This window comes from Miscanthus floridulus, chromosome 11 (assembly GCF_019320115.1).
Source record: "Miscanthus floridulus cultivar M001 chromosome 11, ASM1932011v1, whole genome shotgun sequence".
In the NCBI taxonomy this organism is placed as follows: domain Eukaryota; kingdom Viridiplantae; phylum Streptophyta; class Magnoliopsida; order Poales; family Poaceae; genus Miscanthus; species Miscanthus floridulus.
Window position 1 is genome coordinate 68644439 of NC_089590.1, and position 19336 is coordinate 68663774.

Here is a 19336-nt window from a genome sequence, read left to right on the forward strand (position 1 = left end):
TAGATTCTCTGCTTGTCATCTCGATAAAGCTCTCTACTACACCAAAAGATGTCCGACATCTTATACTCATCTAGCATTATCCTTGCCATGTCAATGAGTGTACGGTTCTTCCTCTCTACTACACCATTTTGTTGAGGGGTGTATGGAGTTGAAAACTCATGCTTGATGCCCTCTTCATCAAGAAACTCCTCAACTAGAGTATTCTGGAATTCGGTCTCATTGTCACTTCTCACTTTCTTGATGGGAAGACCAAATTCCTTTTGAGCTCTTCTAACAAATATCTTCACCTTCTCTTGAACTTGGCACTTGTCATGCAAGAAAAATACCCAAGTGAAACAGGAATTGTCACCAACAATAACAAGACCATATTTGTTACCCCCGATACTTAGGAAGGCGACCGGTCCAAAGAGATCCATATGTATTAGCTCCAATGGTTGCTTGGTGGTCATGAGCTCTATGGTGGGTGAGGTACGCCAACTTGCTTTTCGGCTTGACAAGCGCTACAAATCCTATCTTTCTCAAAGTGAACATTTGTTAGTCCAAGCATCTGTTCATCTTTTAGAAGTTTAGCCAAGTTCCTCATCCCAACATGGGCTAGTCGGCGATGCCAAAGCCAACCCATGCTAGATTTTGCCACTAAATAAGTCTCAAGCTTAGCTTTACTTTTGTTGAAATCAACTAAGTAAAGTTTGTTCTTTAATTGACCCGTAAAGACAATAGAGGAATCCTCCCTTCTAAAGACTTCCACGCCCTTATCCGTAAAGAGACAATTGTAGCCCATCTCACATAATTGAGAAACGGACAACAAATTGTAACTCAACGAATCAACATGTAATACATTTGTAATTGAATGCTCAAGAGTTATAGCAACTTTACCGAGACCAATCACATCCCCCTTTGAATTGTCTCCAAAGACAATATTTTCATTTGAGTGCGTCATCAGTGAATATGATGAGAACATACTCCTTTCTCTGGTCATATGATTTGTACATCCACTATCAAGCACCCAACTTGATCCACCGAAGGAGTATGCCTACAAAACAAGTTTAGTTGCTAGATTTAGGTCCCCAATTTAACTTAGGGCCTAGCATGTTAGTCACAAGGATCTTAGGAACCCAAATAGAAGTATTCCTATATATGTTGGTTTTCTTTCCAACATATTTTGCAACCACTTTCCCACTGCTATTGTTCTTCAAAACAAAGCATGATGTCAAGCTTTGTCGAGGTGCATAAGTCTTTGGTTGATAGGCATACTTATTCTTGGTGGCCCACAATGATTCCTTAGGCTTCTGGAAAACCTGTTTCTGTTGGTACACCTTCTTCTTGGGCTTAGTTTGATCAGGAGCAGAATTGGTAGCCTTCCCATTTTTGCGGGGCGCAGCACTACCGCCCTTCACTGTGGCACTGCCGCTGTGTGGCACTACTGCTCTGGGATGTTGCACTGTCGCAGTCTGTGCAGGCTGATCTATACCAATTTTGTCCTTCCTCTCAAACTGCACACACTCATAGCCATTCACTATCCTTCTTCCATTTGTCTTGGCTCCTTTTGTGTGGCCTAGCCCATGCTTGATTGAGAGATGCCTTCCTTGCTTGAATTGTGGCCCTTTTGATTCACCAACCTTCTTGTCGTTTGATTGGGTCTCACCTATCCATCCTTTTCCAATGATTTCATTGAGCCTAGCAATCTCCTTTCTCATAGCCTCTATGTTTGCAAGGTTAGTGGAATAGGCATTCAAATCAAGATTAAAACATTTTCCACAACCTTGACTAGTGGAGGGAGTAGAGGTTTCCTTTGCCTTAGGAAGACGTGAGTTGCTATCCCAAAGAATGCTATATTGCATCTCAAGTTCTTTGTGCTTTTCATCCAAGTCACAATACTTTTTCTTGAGAGCTTTATTTGCTTTCTTTGCAATAGCATGATCCTCTTGCTCTTTGGCCAAAGCCTTGCGTAAGGATTCCACCTCACTTCTCTCTAATGCAAGAGCTTCTTTGCTAGCAATGTAGATATCCTCTTGTTGGATAAGAGTCTCTTCTCTAGATTCTAACTCGGCTTGGACACTCTAAATCCTCCATTGGCTTAGTGATGAATAATTTGGTCTTTCCATCCAAATTTTTAGTTATCATGTTTATTTCTTCATCACTAGATTCATCATTACTAGAGCTATCACTGATATCACTACTAGAGATATCACTAGGAGGTGGAGGAGATTTGACCTTCGATTTGGATTTTACCTTCTCATGCTTTGCCATAAGACAAATGTGAGGGGAGTAGTAGTCATCATCGGACATGTTGTTGAAGAGCCTTGGTGTAGAGGATGACTCGTGAATGGCAACGGTTGCAATCTTCTCATCATCTTCACTTATGCTCTCTTTAGTTGAGTCCCATTCATGCCCAATGTGAGCCTCTCCCATGTTCTTCTTGCTTTTCCTACGTTCGGCCTTGTCCTCTTTCTTGTATTTGTTGTCCTTGATCTCATATGGACACTTGGCAATAAAGTGTCAGTGCTACCACAATTGTAGCATGTCCTCTTTTTCTTATTTGGAAAGTTTCTATTCACTACCTTGTAGCCTTGCTTCTTTAGCCCCTTGTGAAATCTCTTCATAAAGACAGCAACATCATCAATCTTCTCATATTGATCATCATTATTTTCACTTTCATTTGAAGATGATGTGGTCTCTACTCTTTCTTGAACTTGCTTGCTTGCTTTGGGCTTGCTAGTTGAAGCTTTTTGGTTGATCTTGGACTTGCTTGTAGAGCCTTGCTTGCTTGATTTGTTGGCCTTGAGAGCTACATCTTTGATCTTGATGCCCTCTAGCTTTGCTTGCAATTCTCCAAGTTTCTTCCTCTCATTTGCTTCTTCCCAAGTACATCATTTGGTGTGAAGTAATCAAACTTCTTCTTGTCTCTAATTAGAGTGACTACGATCTCATTTCTAGATGAATAAGCTTCCAATATAATCTTGATAACTTTGTGATCATCTAGCTCATCACAACCATAGCCTCTAATCTTGCCCACCATTGTCATCAACCTATCAAACATCTCTTGTGCCCCTTCTCCATCCAAGATTACAAACTGGTTGAGCTTTGACATCAACAAATCAATTCTTGCTTTTCTCACTTTGTCAACCCCTTCATGTGCTAGGTGCAAAGTGTCCCATATTTGCTTGGAAAAATCAACTCCAATCACTCTATTGTACTCATCACCATCCAAGGCACTAAGAAACACACTTGTGGCTAGACCATTGAGGTGAATGATTCTCATCTCTTCTAGTGTTGGGTTCTTGGGATCAACCGATGGCTCAAATTCACTGCAAACAATCTCCCAAATGTCGGGGTGAAGACCTATAAGATAGGCTCTCATCAAGTGCTTTCACTTGGCAAAGTTAGTCCCATTGAAATGAGGTAACTTGCCCATGGGCACATTGATGAAAGACCTCCGATCATGGTTAGTCATAGGAATAGAAGAGTAGTTAAAGAATACGGCGGCATATTTGTTGTTGTCAGCCTTGAACTTTCCTTTCTTCTCCTTCTTGTTCCCCTTTGACACTTGGTATAACTCATCATCATCTCCATCTTCAGAACTACTTGATATGCTTGATGATGTACTTGTTACCTTAACTTCTTCTTCCTTCTTCTTCCTAGCTTCTCTTCTTTTTCTTCTTGCTTCTCGCTTGAGCCTTCTTTATTCTTTTCTTTGCTTCCTGTCCTTTAACCACTATTCCTCCTTCTTCTTCTCTCTTGCTTCTCTTTTTAGCTTTCTTGCCTCCTTCCTTCTTCTTCTCTCATTCTCATTGAGAGCTCTTTCGGCATCGGTGGCCTTAAGATGTGGTAGTGTGGTGTTGCTTGCTGTCGACGCGCTCAGCTCGCTATTGTCCGTGTCGACATCCACCCGCTTCACGTCACTAGTTCCTCCTCCGGGCTTCATACCTCACATGGTGAAGCGTATTTGAATTAACCTTCTCTGATACCACTTGTAGGATCTCTAGTTGGCCTAGAGGAGGGTGAATAGGCCTATCAAAACAAACACTCAAACTTTTATCAAATTCACCCTGCGGCACTGCCACTCAAGAGGGCGGCTGAAAGCTCTAGTTTGGTTTTGGTGAAATGATGAAACTCTAAGTGCTAACCTAGTTTATCAAAGTGATTATGAGATAGGTGGCACATTCCAAGTGGTGGAGCAAATGAAGATCGTGACATGACGATGGTGATGCTATGGTGATGATCAAGTGCTTGGACTTGAAAAGAAGAAAGAGAAAAACAAAAGGTTCAACGCAAAGGTATAAGTGGTAGGAGCCATTTCATTTCGATGATCAAGACACTTAGCGAGTGTGATCACATTTAGGTTCGATAGCTGCAGACAGTCCGACGGTGCCACCGGCGCCCTATATAGAAAAGATAGGGTTTCACAGAGTGCACCGGATGCTGTCCTTGTGGGACCGAACGCATCCGGTGGCTAAACCTAGGCGTCGGTCAGTGAAAGTAGTGAAGACGCTAGCGTCAGTCTTCAACCGAACACTGGGTCACTTCGTGACCAGATGCATGATAGGTGTGTCCGGTCCCGCTGATGTGGTAGCACAAAGAAGAGGAGAAAGGACCGGACATTGATGCTACGTCCGATCATGACCGACCGGACGTGTCCGGTCGTAGTTGAGCAGCTCTGAAAGCTCTCTAGACTCGACCGGACGCTACCCCTCCTACATCTGGTCATGATTGAACTGACGCGTCCAGTCGTCATTTGGCTCTCTCGGGACCTCTCTGGAAACGATTGGACTCGGCAGAGGTGCGTCCGATCTTGGCACTGTGATGCATCCGGTCATGACTTAACCGTTGAGATCAGACGCTCAGCATTTGAAGCGAGGGATGACATGGCGGCCATCTGTTGACCGGATGCTGGCAGGGTGCGTCCGGTCGCCTTGATTTTCAGTGAACAGAGGAGCCAACGGCTCTATTTGTGGGGGCTCTCTATTTAAGCCCCATGGCCGGCTCAAGCTCACTCTCTTGGCCATTTGCATTGACATAGCAACCTTGTGAGCTTAGCCAAAGCCCTCCCACTCATCTCCATCATTGATTCAATATCTTTATGAGATTAGGAGCAAATCCAAGTGCATTGCTTGAGTGTTTGCATCTAGAGGCACTTGGTATTCGTGTTTTGCTGCGGTATTCTCTTGTTACTCTTGGTGGTTGTCGCCACCTAGATGGCTTGGAGTAGCGAGGATCATCGAGCGGAGGTTGGTGATTGTCTCTGGCTCCGATCGTGGTGATTGTGAGGGGTTCTTGACCTTTCCCCGGCGAAGAGTCAAAAGGTACTCTAGTAAATTGCTCATGGCTTGTGTGATCCTCATCTTATGTTGGTTACGTGGCACCCTATTGAGGGTTTGGCATGTGATGCCGATTAGCGTGTGAACCTCCAAGTGAGTGAATCGCCACAACGAGGACTAGCTTGCCTGCAAGCAAGTGAACCTCGGTAAAAAATCATTGTGTCAACATTTGATTCTAAGGTGATTGATATTCATTGGTTCATTCCTCGACTCGATGGTATAACCATCTTGCTCTCTCTCTCTCTCTTTACAATACTGCAAACTAGTTGTCAAGCTCTTTAGTGTAGCTAGTCTTGAGAGCTTGTTAGTTTGGTTAGTGTGCTCTTTAGTTAGCATTTGAGAGCAAACTGACATAGTGTAGTCACATAGCCATTGTGTGGATAGAGACTATAGAAAAACTAGAATTGTGGTAGGTGGCTTGCATTTTTAGTAGGCTAGCGCAACACTCGCTTCGCCTCATATTTGTCTAACCGGTTTGCTAAGTGTTGTTGTAGAAATTTTAATAGGCTATTCACCCCCCCCCTCTAGCCATTAGGATCTTTCAGTGGCACTGTCAGACTGTGACACTGCTGGACCAAAACAGTGGCACTGCCGTACCTGCAGACAACTTTGAGTCATAGTTCAAAATCAGTGAATAGAAACTTAGATCAGAGAAATTTCTCAGCCTACTACAGGTATGATAGTCATAGATCAAGAGCTAGAAGTTGTAGAAACACCACACATAAGTAGATCGACTAGAAACCCTAGAAATCACCGCAACCAACAATATGAAATGCAAGTAATGTAAATCAAGCACAAGTGACACAATAATTTATCTCATGGTTTGGCTCACCACCAAGGCTTGCCTACCTCCACGTTGTTGAGGTTAGCCACTAAGGCTTAGGGCTTTCCAACCCTTCCTCATTCTCAAGTCAATAGACTTAACTCTTGAGATGAGGGGTGAGTATACTAGCTTCAAGAGATGGTTACAAACCTCCTGGGGCTGCCCCACAAGTTGGCAAGCTCCACGGGCGATGCTCTAGCCAGCTAGGAGCCAAGCTCCAAGAGTAACAAACACAACCGCCAGCCAAAACGTGAACCAAGTGCTCTTTTGAGTTAAGGAATCAATGGAGTTGCTCTCTAATCGAGTTTTGGACACTTTTCTCTCAAGGATTGATTGTGAAATCAATGGATTTGCTTGAGGGCTCAAGGTCACTAATGGAGGGAGAAAGAGAGCTCCTTTTCTATTTTGGACGAGCTAGAATGAGTAGAAGGAAGAAGAGAGCCGTTGGGGAGGAAGAGGATGTGTATAAATACCCCCTCGGCCCCAACGGTCACTTAAGTCATGGTAGTGCCACAGCTTAAGTGCGGAAGTGCCTCTCTTCAAGTGCGGTAGTGTCGCACCAGTCAAGAAAGCAAGGGTAAGAGTGAAGTTTAGGCTATCTTGGCTGTGAATCTGATGATGCATGTGTATGTTTGAGCACTTAGTAGCACATGTTAGCTTAAGCATTGTGTCCCCCGTTATAGTATGGCTTTTCCCATACTCATATTCAAAATATAAACGAATTTAAACCTCCTTTAAGTTTGAAGCCATCAACATTTGTAATTGGGGGCTCCTCCATTTCGTGTAGCATCCTCGAATATAAATTCCCTGCTTGTCATCTCGATAAATCTCATTAGTTCTTTAATTGCGTGGTCATTATCACCAAAACCCACAATTAGGGCTTGATTGCACTTTCAGTCCATGACCCCAAGCCGATGTCTTGAACCCTGACCTCACCAGATTCGCGGCGTCCCAAGCCCTGCACCAATGTTGAGGCCTTCCTCGCCCCCGAGCGACTGTGCCACGACGCAGCTCACCCGGAACGCCTCCACCGGCCACGATGACTGCAACCCACTGCTTCCTCCACGCACGGGCTTGACCCGACCATGCTCTACCTTGACCTCACCGTGGAACGCACCTAGGCCCCTATGTCACATCATTCCTCCTTTCTCCTCTGTTCGCGCCTTGATGGGAGCCGCGAACCTCACCTCTACAACACCTGCTACTGCACTTAGCCTGCGTCCAAGGCCACACCGAGCCTCACCACTGAGCTATACCACGATTCCAATGCCAGCAGCAGCCACACCACCATGGCTACCTTGGCATCCAGCTTCCTTTTATCTCGAGTGAGCCCTGCATCCCAAAGCTTGCTTTTTTCCTTGGATACACCGTGGTTCCTGACCACTCACTGCTGTGAGCCAAAAGCCACAGCCTTGCAATTTCCCTTGCCACCTTCGACCATCATCGTCTACCTCGCTGGAGCTTCGATGCCTCCTGGATGCTTGTTGTCCCCTCCCTGGATAGCGGCGGCCACCTCCTAGCCACCCGCTGCCACCTCCAGCTAGATGCAGCTAGCCTTCGACCACCTGCAGCTGCGTGCAGCAGACCACGGTCAGCCTTAGCTAGCTAGCAGCAAGCTACAGCCAACCAAGTGTGGTTGTAGCAAGCCACAGCTGGCCAAAGCTTGCTGCAGCTGGCCGTAGCTCGTCCCGGCGCTCCACTGATCACCCGCAGCGAGCCTCGCTTTCCCGCCATCATTAAGGTCGAACCTTTCAACCCCGTCGACGCCATCCTCGACGTCGACATAGCTCCCGCTTTACCTTTCATTTTATAATTGTCATCTATCATTGTTCATATACATGATCTATCTATCTATGCTTGTGTCGTGCCTTCATGCCGGTCTATCTCTTATGATATGGTGTCTATCTCTTGCTATGGATATGTGCTACTCTGGTTGTCATTGGTGTTGGTTCGTTGCGTGCTTGTGTTGATTGCCTGTGGACCGTGCCTTCGAGCCGGTTGAGGGGTTGTACCTCGCTCGAACGTTTTGGTCGTGGGATTCGTCCCACCGTGGTCGTGATGCCGAACATAACTCAACCCTCATTTTTAGTTGAATTTGTAGTGCCATGATCGTTGGCCCCTCCTACGTCCCTAGGAAGGTGAAGCCCGTGTCTTTTCCCGTCTTTTAGCCCTTTCATGCTTGAGTCCCTTGCTTGTACCTATTTTAGACCATAGCATTTCTTTGGTTCTTGCGGTGACAACCGCATCGCTAAGAACCCTAGGGATGTCTTAGTGCATTTAGTGCACCTAGGTCATGGTACCCTACAAGTAGTTTGGGCACTCATGTTCTCTTGTGTGTCGCTCCTTTCGATGCCCCATCTCTTGCCATGGCGTGTGGACTAGAAGAAGTAGATCATCTCCCTTCTCTTCTCTCCCCTATTCCATCCTCTCTTGATTCTCGTCAATTATAATGGTGTATGGATTGAGAGAGACCAGAACTGCTTCCTTTTCCCCTTAGCCGCTCTTTTCGATTCCAGTCAATCTCCATGATGCTCGGATTGGAAGACCGCGAGCCGTGGTGTTCACTTAAGATGAGCTAGGGTCTATGCTGTTTTTATTGAAGTCGTACAGGTCAACACGATCAACCCGGGAGGTACTGGCTAGACTAAGACTTAAGCTTGTGCTTAGCAAACAATCACTTCTGTTTCTTTTGGCCTAGGGATCGGACATCCACCGAGAGGGCTAAGTCGTTGTTCCCCTTGGTGTTCTTCTAGTGCTTTCTGTCTTGCTTGTCGCTCTGTCAAGGTAGTTGCATTGAGGATAGCATTGATCAGACCAGAACCCGTTGAAGGAAGGAAACACGGATGACAATAGGACCTTGAGGAGAACAACTATGAGTACACTGAGAATCTCAGAGTCGACCAATCAACAGGTGCCACGTCCCACCCAACCTCGTAGAATCCTATTAGACATGCTATAGTGTAGATGCTAGTGCTTTACTTTTATGCAAATGATCTCGTGATAGGTTGCAAGGTAGAATTGTTTGTGAGCCATTACCTTGTCGCAACCTATACCCCTGAACACCCGCTGTTAGGCTAGACGCTCGCTTACTTACTTGCTACTACTTCTACTACGCATTATATCTGTGATGTGATGCTTGGTGAAGGATTGTTTGTGAGTGGTTAAGGCACTTGGTGCCGATAATGTGGTAACAATCGAGGAGATCTTGGCATGCATCTTGGGTGTGTGGTGAGGGTTGAGTCGATCGGGCAGGATCTTACGATGAGTTGTTGGACGAGTCTTGCTAGGGGGTGCGGCCTGGGCATCCCTACGAGAGGTACCTGTGGTGGGTGCATGTGAGATGAGGAGATCCCAGGGTGGAGTGTCTTTGTGGGATGAAGCCTCAGGATAGAGGTGCAGTCGAGGCACGGGGTGTTGGTTATCCCCTTTGAGAAGATATATTGTCCGGTCCCCCTAAGGACTGGTATGTCGAGAGAACAGGATCATAGGACCCTACGTGCACGCCACTCGTTCCTGAATGGGCGGGTGACGGATCCTGACCAGCTAGGATGGTGCCACTACTACTAGGTTGGAAGTGGATAGTGTAGGGAGGTACGAGCGTGTGGCCCACACCCTCCTAAGACAGCGTAGTGACATCTGGGGCCTGGTACTACGTCTCACAGTCTCAGCGTTTCGGTGGACTCCGGGGTGGCCCAGGGTTGAGTGGTAGGGTGGCATCGCACCGGTTGGAAGGTAGCCCGGTATCAGCCTAGGCGGGGCATCACCGATGATGGTGATCTTGTGGTTCTAGGTGTACACGTTCTACAGAGTTGATCGATCTATACGTATAGCCGTGTCCACGGATATGTACATTCCTATGACCTACGCTTCCCTTATTAGTGAGAGGAGTCCTTTCTTCTCCCCCGGGTTTGTTAGATTTCGACTGTTAGCCGATATGGCAAGGCACGAGAGGGAGTCGTTCTTACCGCCTAGAGAGTGAGAGTGTGGTGAGATGTGTGTGATGGGATGGGCCAACGTGTGGATGAGATTGGTTTAAATGTGATGAACTATTATAAAATATTGATGAACTTGCATAGGAAAACTACAGCCATAAATAGGCATTTTGCTCTACCCTTGTATTCCACTTACCACAAAGCAACGCAAAGTATAGGGTGGGAGCCAGTGGCCAGTACAAATCGTACTGAAAGATATTTGGCAGGTTTGGATGTCATCTACGACGACAACAACGGAGATTAGAAGGATTAGGTGGTCTCGTTTCTACGCTCAAGTTTGGTTGAGGAGATGAAGTCTACGCCCGCTGACATTCTACACCGACTCTGGTGATCGCCCGTAAAGGAGGAGCCTTCACCCGCCGGCGCGCTACGTCCACTCTGATGCTGATCTGTGTGCATTTCCGCTAGTATACGATGTACTTAGGTGTGTCACCAAGTGTTGTAATACTTGTAAACTTGTAATTATGTGATGTATGTGCTGTGGTATCAACTGAATAATAATAATGTGATAGCTTGGTTTTTCTAGACTATCACATTATGATGAAATATGTGGATTTCCCTTCGAGGAAATCGTGGATCGTTTCACACTTGTCATCAGGGCACAACAATTACAGCACTGTTCCTTCCTTGACATGCATTCTTGCGTAAATCTCCATGCATCTCTGGCAATAGTAATGCAAGGATGGCAGCTTTACGAAGTCAATACCTGTAGAAAACCAAAAATTCAAAGATATGGATTTTCCATTATTTTTTGGTCTTATAGTGGAACTTAAAATCTTTACATTTACTTCTCGGTAAGGTATCACATGAATACACAAACTTTCATACAACAACTATTAACAGATTGTCAATAATCCTGAGACTGAATATGAATCCGGAGAAGGCATTATTATGTCCAAAATATAGTAGAATCTGATTTCAAATTGAGATAATCTAATAGAGAACAATTTGGAAAAGACAGACATCAGGAAGAGTACCCCAAGTATTAACTGGAGCATACCTATTACCTGCATGCTCACTGAAACAAATCATGCAGTCATGAAGGCCACTTAGAAAGGATTCGTGGCATTGCTCCTCATTGTAACTAATTAAATATTGAACAACAGATTCTACAGACTCAATCTTTCCTATAGCCCGAACATCTGCAGAACCCATCATAATATCAGGCTGTCGTATGACTACTCCATCACCAAAACCGACATGTGAAAGTGTACAGCTCTGCAGCCATTGAACCCACTCATAAACAATCTCTTGTCCAGGTTGCTGTGCCCATACTGAGTCGAGCATATGACAGAGGGAGGAAATTTTCACACTATCCAGCCATTGTGCACTTAGGGTAAAGTATGGAGGGTGATGACTTGGGTACGACGGAGGAATAAGACAAGTCAATGACATTGGAGGCAAGTGTTGGACACTGAATGTGTCAAAGAACCGACTTTTGGGATCATCATCATCAACACCCTGGAATAGTTCAGCAGATACACTAATACCATCTGGAATTTCACAATGTACACGGATCTGCGAAGAATCAACAATGGAAAATGGAATTGATCACATTTTTCATTGTGCTTCTGATACATATTATTTCATGGGAGTTGGAAGCCAATTATAAAGAATGTACCTCAAAAGATCGCAGTCCAAACTTTTCGTCATAAATGCCTAGATTGTCTCCGTAGATTGCCTCCAGTGCTAGCATCTAAACAAACATTGATCACAGAAAAACATATATCAGCAGAAAAAAATTGAAATGTGTCCTTCGTTCTTTTTTATTTTGCTACACATGCATAGATTGCAGTCCAAGATGAATGATATTCTTTAATAAAAACAAGTTGAGCATCTGTTTTATTTCTCAACAACATCAAACCATTTTTAGTCCCAAGCAAGTTGGGTAGGCTAGAGATGGAAGTATGAAACCCAACAAAAGCACAGAAATTGAGCATCTGTTTTACAGTTTCAGTTCTCGGAAGAAAAGAAAATTTGCAGCTTCTAACAGATCATCAGAACCATCATGCATTGTTTTTTCACCAATTTCATCAGTTCACTATTATGAGTTCCAAAAGAAGCCAAAAGCAGGTTGTAGCCGGTAACTCAAATGATTCGAGATTTTCAGTATTTGATGCTTCATGTCCATCCATATCCTCCATGGCTCCATCTATCCACTTAGCATGTAAATGCAATGCAAGGATTTGTGGCCAAAGTGGAACAGAGATGCATTGATACAGAGCATGGTTTAGGTGACAAAAAGGATTGCTGAATTGTTTACCCGATATGTTTCGCTCCTAAATAGATTTTGACAAAACTTTGTTCTGTTGTGGTTCCTACTATTCTGACAAAATTCTTTTGGCAAAATATAAAACGTCTTCCAAGTTCCAAGTTTCACCACCGGACTTCGGTGGAACATTGAAAATCAACAATCCAGATCTTTTTGTGCACCATAGATCCATGTTAAGTTCCAGGCAACAATTGTTGGAACGACGACGCCGTGGTCAGTGTTTGGAACCGGCGAGGTTGGTGTTGGAGATGTGGATGTGGACGTGTACTCGTGTAGAACAACAGAAGTACATGCTTTATGCTTTAGATACTAGGAGTAAAACGAAGTTACTGGAACTCCGAAAAACTGATTCGAACGTACCCCAACTCCAATCAAATAACGGACAACCCGATCGAATTCGCCATGGCCGGTGTGTAATGACGAGTAACGACCGACCATGTTTGAAGCACAATGCCAAGTGGTGAGGCGTAGGAGCCTAGGAGGGATCGATTGGGAACAGTAGCTAGTACCTCGTCTTGCTGGAGTTGGTCGTTGGAGCGGAGCTGCTCGTCCGGTACCTGGGGCTCCTCCCCCTCCCGTCGAGCGCGGAGCATCATATCACGCAGCAGCCCCAGCCCCAGCTCCTCCTCCGGCGAGGGCTCTCGCTCTACTCTCGGGCTCTCCATCCGCGGACTGCGCTCGGTGCCGCCGCGCCCGCGGAACCCTCGCCAAAACCCGCCGCTATCAGGAGAACGGGTAAGTGCCCGGCTCGAGGATCACCGGCCGTGTGCGGGGCGGAAATCACGCGCCGTTTGATTCGTTGCAGAGTTTCTGTTCCACTTCCACCACCCCGTTCCGTTCCTCTCAGCACGACCGGCGTTTATCGATGTGGCTCGCTTTTGGGCCTTTTCTGATGGGCCTGTACCGCTAGGGTTTAGCAGGCCTGTAATCCGTGATGGGCTAGATTGCCTCCTAAGTCTCTGCAGACCATATGGGAAAAACAACGGCCAGCCCAATAAAGACTATCAAGGCAACTTAACGTTTATTAGCAGCATACAACAGATTGCTAGGATTCCACGTTACAAAGCTTAACCTGAGCAAATCACTTTCTGTTCTTTGCACTGGGTGTTATCTTTGACACATTTTCCAAGCTCGCTCCAGCATATTTCACACCTTTTCGACCACTTTCTCTCCTCTTTGCACCCTCTAAGACAACACTGGAGCTGCTCATCGTCACTCGTGTCCTGAATCCTGATCGGCAGGTTAGCTGTAGTCCCGTACGATGGCAAGTAGGCTCTCACCGAGCACCGAGTCGGCGAGTCCCAGGGATCCTGGGAAGAGGGACGACACAGTGCCTACTGTTGGCCAGTAAAACAAGAGAGAGGTGAGGGAGTATTAGGGTTTGGATAATGCTCGATTAACATTGATTAGTGACAACCATTGAGTACATACTGAAGGAGAATATAATTGGTGGAGATTGTGTTGTATTGCATTGGGCCTCATGGGCTGATTATATAGGGTATACAGGACTAACACCTCACGTGGGTACACAATGTGGTACTATTCCTATTTACTCTAACATCCCCCCGCAGTCACAGCGGGAGCGCTACAAACGGTGAGACTGGAGAAGAAGCTGACAAAGCTGACATTCCCCCGCAGTCATAACAGTTGATGCGTCGCGTATGCTGTGGCTGGAGAAGAAGCCGATGAGTCCTCATGCAAGGCGGTAGCCCTTTGTGCCGATGTCGAGGTAGCCGAGCGTGAGGGCGCAATAGCCGTGGTCGAAGAAGCCGTGCTGAAGATGGCCGAGGTCGACGTAGTTGTGGTCGGGTTGCCATGTCGATGGAGCTGCAGGCGCGCGAGGGGCACCATGATGATGACGGAGACGCGTCGAGGCAGTCGTTGTGGAAGGGGAGGGTCGATGCCGAAGTCGATGCAGTCAAGCCACCTGTGTGCCGAGGCGTGGGCTGGGTTTGCCAGTCCCAGCAACGCATCGGGGACGAAAGCACGCATCGGTGTTGCCAATACCGGGCGTACAAGGTAGAGGGCCCCAACCACGGTGATGTTGTCGACGTGGTTGTGCTGGACGAAGAAGAAGCAATGCGAGAGCAGACGCATCGGCGAGCAGGGCTCAGCGACGATGCGAGGGGTGTGACCGGCGAGCATGGCTCAGCGACGGTGCGAGTAGCGGCAGCTCGATGACGAAGACCCAATCAGCAGGACGAAGACCTTGTGCAGACGGATGGCGCAGCAAAGAGTGCGCAGTACAGTCGTCGATGCACAGGGGACGGTGATGTAGATGCAACGGCGAAGCGGACACACGGGCGGCGGTGCTACAGCCCGACGAGGCGACACGGCAGCAAGCCAGCAGCCCTGTTGCTCGGAGAAGATGCGCGTAGTACTCGACGATGGACGTCACGGGAGCCGGGTGGATCGTGCATAATCGGTTGTACGGACCGAGTACGCGCGAGGTGGAGCGATGATGGAAGAAGCCGGCGGAGGCGTCCCGATCTGTGGTGGTGACGACGAACCGACGATGTAGACATGCGGACTGAATGACCGAGAAGCGACGCAGGAAGGCATCCCCTCGGCATTGCCTTCCCCGGCCAGGCCACACAGTCGAAGATGTAGATGTCAGTGTAGTCGATGCCGATGCCGGAGTAGGTATGCGCGAGGTCGACTGGCGATGGGCGACTCAATCCCGATCAGTGATCGAGCAAACCAAAAAGATACAGCAGCAACAGATCAGGTGTACCCCGGCAACAGTGCACCTCAGCGCGGCTCGTCCCGGCTCGCGGCACGAGCTGCCGGAGTCGGACGGGGCAGGGCGCACGGCGGGTCGCGGTCACGCGAGGTCGCACGAGGATGACGCAGATTGGCCGGCCACCACCATGGCGGCGCGGTGTTGGGGTCGATCTGCCCGGGCCACCACCACGGTGGCGCGGGATGGGGCGACGCCCAGCATCCTCCACGGCGAGCGCGGAGAGGGCGGCGAGGTAGCGCGGCGCCGCGAGAAGACCCGATCTGCCGCTTGACGACGACAAAGAGGGCGTGGGATCAATAGGATCCGGCGCCTAAAGAGGTGGCGCTGCCCCCGGCGGAGATCGATTTCTCCCCGGGGGCGCGCGGTGCGGAAGCGGCGGCGGCTAGGGTTAGGATCTAAACCTAGGCGAATGATACCATGAAGGAGAATATAATTGGTGGAGATTGTGTTGTATTGCATGAAGGAGAATATAATTGGTGGAGATTGTGTTGTATTGCATTGGGCCTCATGGGCTGATTATATAGGGTATACAGGACTAACACCTCACGTGGGTACACAATGTGGTACTATTCCTATTTACTCTAACACATACAAGCACGCTGGGAAGCCGGGGTCGGCAGACCCATGGCCCATGGACTTACACTCTAACACACCCCCGCAGTCGAAACCGGGAGCACAACGGACATTCAGACTAGACCTAAACTCTGTAAAAACAGACGTCGGCAACCCTTTGGTGAAGATATCGGCGTACTGAGATGATGTAGGAACAAGCAAGACGTGAACTTCTCTAAGAGCGATGTGTTCACGGACGAAGTGTAGGTCAATCTCCACATGCTTGGTGCGCTGGTGCTGAACGGGGTTGGTGGAGAGGTAGACTACACTGATGTTGTCACAATAAATAATGGTGGCATGGTGAAGAGGGCAGTAGAGCTCACCCAAAAGCTGGTGTAGCCAACAAGCTTCAGCGACGCCATTGGACACGACGCGATACTCGGCCTCAGCACTCGAACGGGACACTGTCGGCTGGCGCTTGGAGGACCAAGAAATGAGATTATATCCAAGAAAGATAGCATAACCGGAGTAGACTTCCAAGTATTGGGGCATCCGGCCCAATCAGCATCAGAGTAAACTATAAAATCAGTCGGCGTAGTCCGGTAAAGGTGAAGGCCAAGATCCTGACTGCCCTGTAAGTACCATAGAATCCGCTTCATAGCAGCAAGATGAAGGTCTCTAGGGTCGTGCATATGCAAGCATACTTGCTGAACAGCATAGGCGATATCCGGATGAGGAAAAGTGAGATACTGCAAAGCACCAGCGATACTGCAGTAGTGAGTAGGATCAGACACCGACGTACCATCAGCAGCAAACAACTTGGAGTGAGTGTCCATAGGAGTGCTGCAGGGCTTGCAGTCACGCGTGCCAGCGCGGTCCAGGATATCCAGCAGATAATGTCGTTGGGAAAGAAACATGACATCATCACGGCACTCAACAGTAATACCCGGAAAATGATGAAGAGGACCCATGTCTGTCATAGAGAATTCCTATCGAAGAGCAGAAATAACCTGCTGAAGGAAACTCTGGGACGAAGCCGTGAGCACAATATCATCAACATAGAGAAGTAAGAAGGCCATCTCAGCGCTCCGGCGGCAAAGGAACAGTGATGTGTCAGACTTGGCCTCAACAAATTCAAGTGAAGTAATATGAGAGGCAAAGCGACTGTGCCAAGCGTGAGGAGCCTGCTTCAACCCGTAGAGTGAGCGGTTCAGACGGCAGACATAATCAGGCCGCGAAGTGTCAACAAAACCAGACGACTGAACGCAGTATATTGTCTCTATCAGAGTGCCATGTAGGAAAGCATTCTTGACATCGAGCTGATGGATTAGCCATGACCTGGAGAGAGCCAGACTGAGAACAACGCGAATAGTGGCAGGCTTCACAACCGAACTGAAAGTTTCATCATAGTCGATCCCAGGACGCTGAGTAAAGCCGCTCAAGACCCAGCGAGCTTTGTAGCGGTCAAGAGTGCCATCTGACAGGAGCTTGTGACGATAGACCCATTTGCTTGTAACAATAATAACTCCAGGAGGCCGAGGGACCAGCGTCCAGGTGTCGTTGGCCTAACGAGCGTCGAACTCGGACTGCATGGCGGCAGGCCAGTTCGGATCAGCCAAGGCCATCCGGAATGATGCAGGGAGCGGGGAGAGGACCGCCGTACTGAGGTTGATGCGATCAACCGGCTGAATGAAGCCGGATTTTCCACGGGTGTGCATGCCATGCACATTGGTGACGGGTGTGATGGCTTGCAGAGCTGTGGAGACCGTGCGGCCGATAGGGTGCCAGGCATCGCTGGCGGCAACCTGCGAGGCAGGGGCAGCGGTGTGTGGCTGACCGGCGGAGGGGCCAGGGGTGCTACTGGTAGCGGCTTGGGACGGGATGTCCACAGGGGAGCACCCGTCCCGCCAGAAGGAGGCGGGGACAACCCGCCTGCGGGAGGTGGCGTCACAGGGGCGTCGAGCAGCAGAGCCGATGTGACTGCCGGCACGGACGCAGCGGGAGGCGCGCTGGGAGGTGGAGTACCTGCATGCACAACACTAGGCCCAATGGGCAAAGGGGAACGATCATCATCGCTCTAAAAATCCAAGGTGGCGGGATTCGAGGGAGTGGTGGACATTGCAGAAAAAGGAAAAAACGTCTCATCAAACACAATGTGCCGAGAGATGATAATCCTATTGGAGTGAAGATCAAGACATCGCTACCCTTTGTGATCCGCGGAGTAGCCAAGGAAGACACACAAAGATGAGCGAGGGGAAAGCTTATGTGGAGCTATGGATGATAGGTTGGGATAGCAGGCACAGCCAAACACGCGAAGGTGAGCGTAGGAAGGGTGTGTGCCATGAAAGCGAAGAAAGGGGTGAGGTTGTCCAACGTCTTAGTGGGATGACGATTAAGGAGATACGTGGTAGTGTGTAAGGTGTCAGCCCAATAGACGGGAGGTAGACTAGCCTAAAAAGGAGGGAGTGCACGATATTATTAATAGTGCAAAGAATGCGCTCAGCGCGACCATTTTGCTAGGATGTGTATGGGCATGACATGCGGAGAATGGCACCATGAGTGAGGAGGAACGTGCGAGCCGAGGAGTGATCATCAAACTCACGGCCATTGTCGCACTGGACGGCCTTAATGGAGGTGCCAAACTGCATGTGCATGTAGGCAAAAAAATTTGACAGAATATCAAAAGTCTCGGATTTGAGGCGGAGGGGAAAGGTCCAAGCGTAGTGAGTGCAGACATTAAAAATAACAATATAGTATTTATAACCCGATGCACCGACAACAGGGGAAGTCCAAAGATCGTAATGTATTAAATCGAAAGGTTTTGATGCACGACTGTTTGACACGTTAAAAGAAAGACGTACATGACGACCTAACTGACAGGCATTAACATATATAGTCTATGGTGTGTTTATTACAAGAAATAGCATTGGAGCTTATGAGCTTAGACAGGGCCTCATGACCGAGACGACGGTGCCAAAGAGTGGTAGATAGAGGACGTGGTGGCAGTGAGGGCGGTAGTGCGGGCTGCAGGTGGAAAGAATGGATAGAGGTCGCCCGTACTATTGCATCTGGCGATCACGCTCCGAGTTTGTAGATTTCGGCCTTGTTTGGCTTACCCCATATTCGGCTTGTTCGGCTTCTTTTTCCAGCCGAAACAGTGTTTTTCTCTCACAACAATTCAGCCAGAACAGTGTTTTTCAACCAGCTTTAGCTAAGTTTCAGATCAGTGAACGGGGCCTTCATAGAAAAGCTGAATGGGTCAAACTCGATGGAACAATTGATTAGTGGCAACCATTGAGTACATATAGGCACGATGGGGAGCCAGGGTCAGCAGGCCCATGGCCCATGGGCTTACCCTCTAACAAGAGGAACACAAGGGGATATGTAGTGCCAGATTCCACTGAATCAAATCTAGCATTTACAAAGGCTTAGCGAGATCAGTAAAAGTTTTGACATCTCGAGAAAACTCTTATACTACTGAATCCAGCAAAGCTACAGCCAGAATCAGTAGGGGAGGGGTGCCCCACTGCCCCTAGAAGACAAGCACATAGGTGCCCCACCCCTAAACACCAAATAAGTGCAGCCGTGTCGAAAATACACTAATCTCCAGATTCTCTATACATTTCCATGAAGAAG

At 48.0% G+C, this 19336-nt stretch overlaps 1 pseudogene; it reads right to left on the bottom strand.

The window, feature by feature from the left end:
- LOC136494704 (uncharacterized) overlaps window positions 1–13202 on the bottom strand; it is a 34079-nt pseudogene extending 20877 nt beyond the window's left edge.
- Between the last annotated feature and the right edge of the window lie 6134 nt (window positions 13203–19336).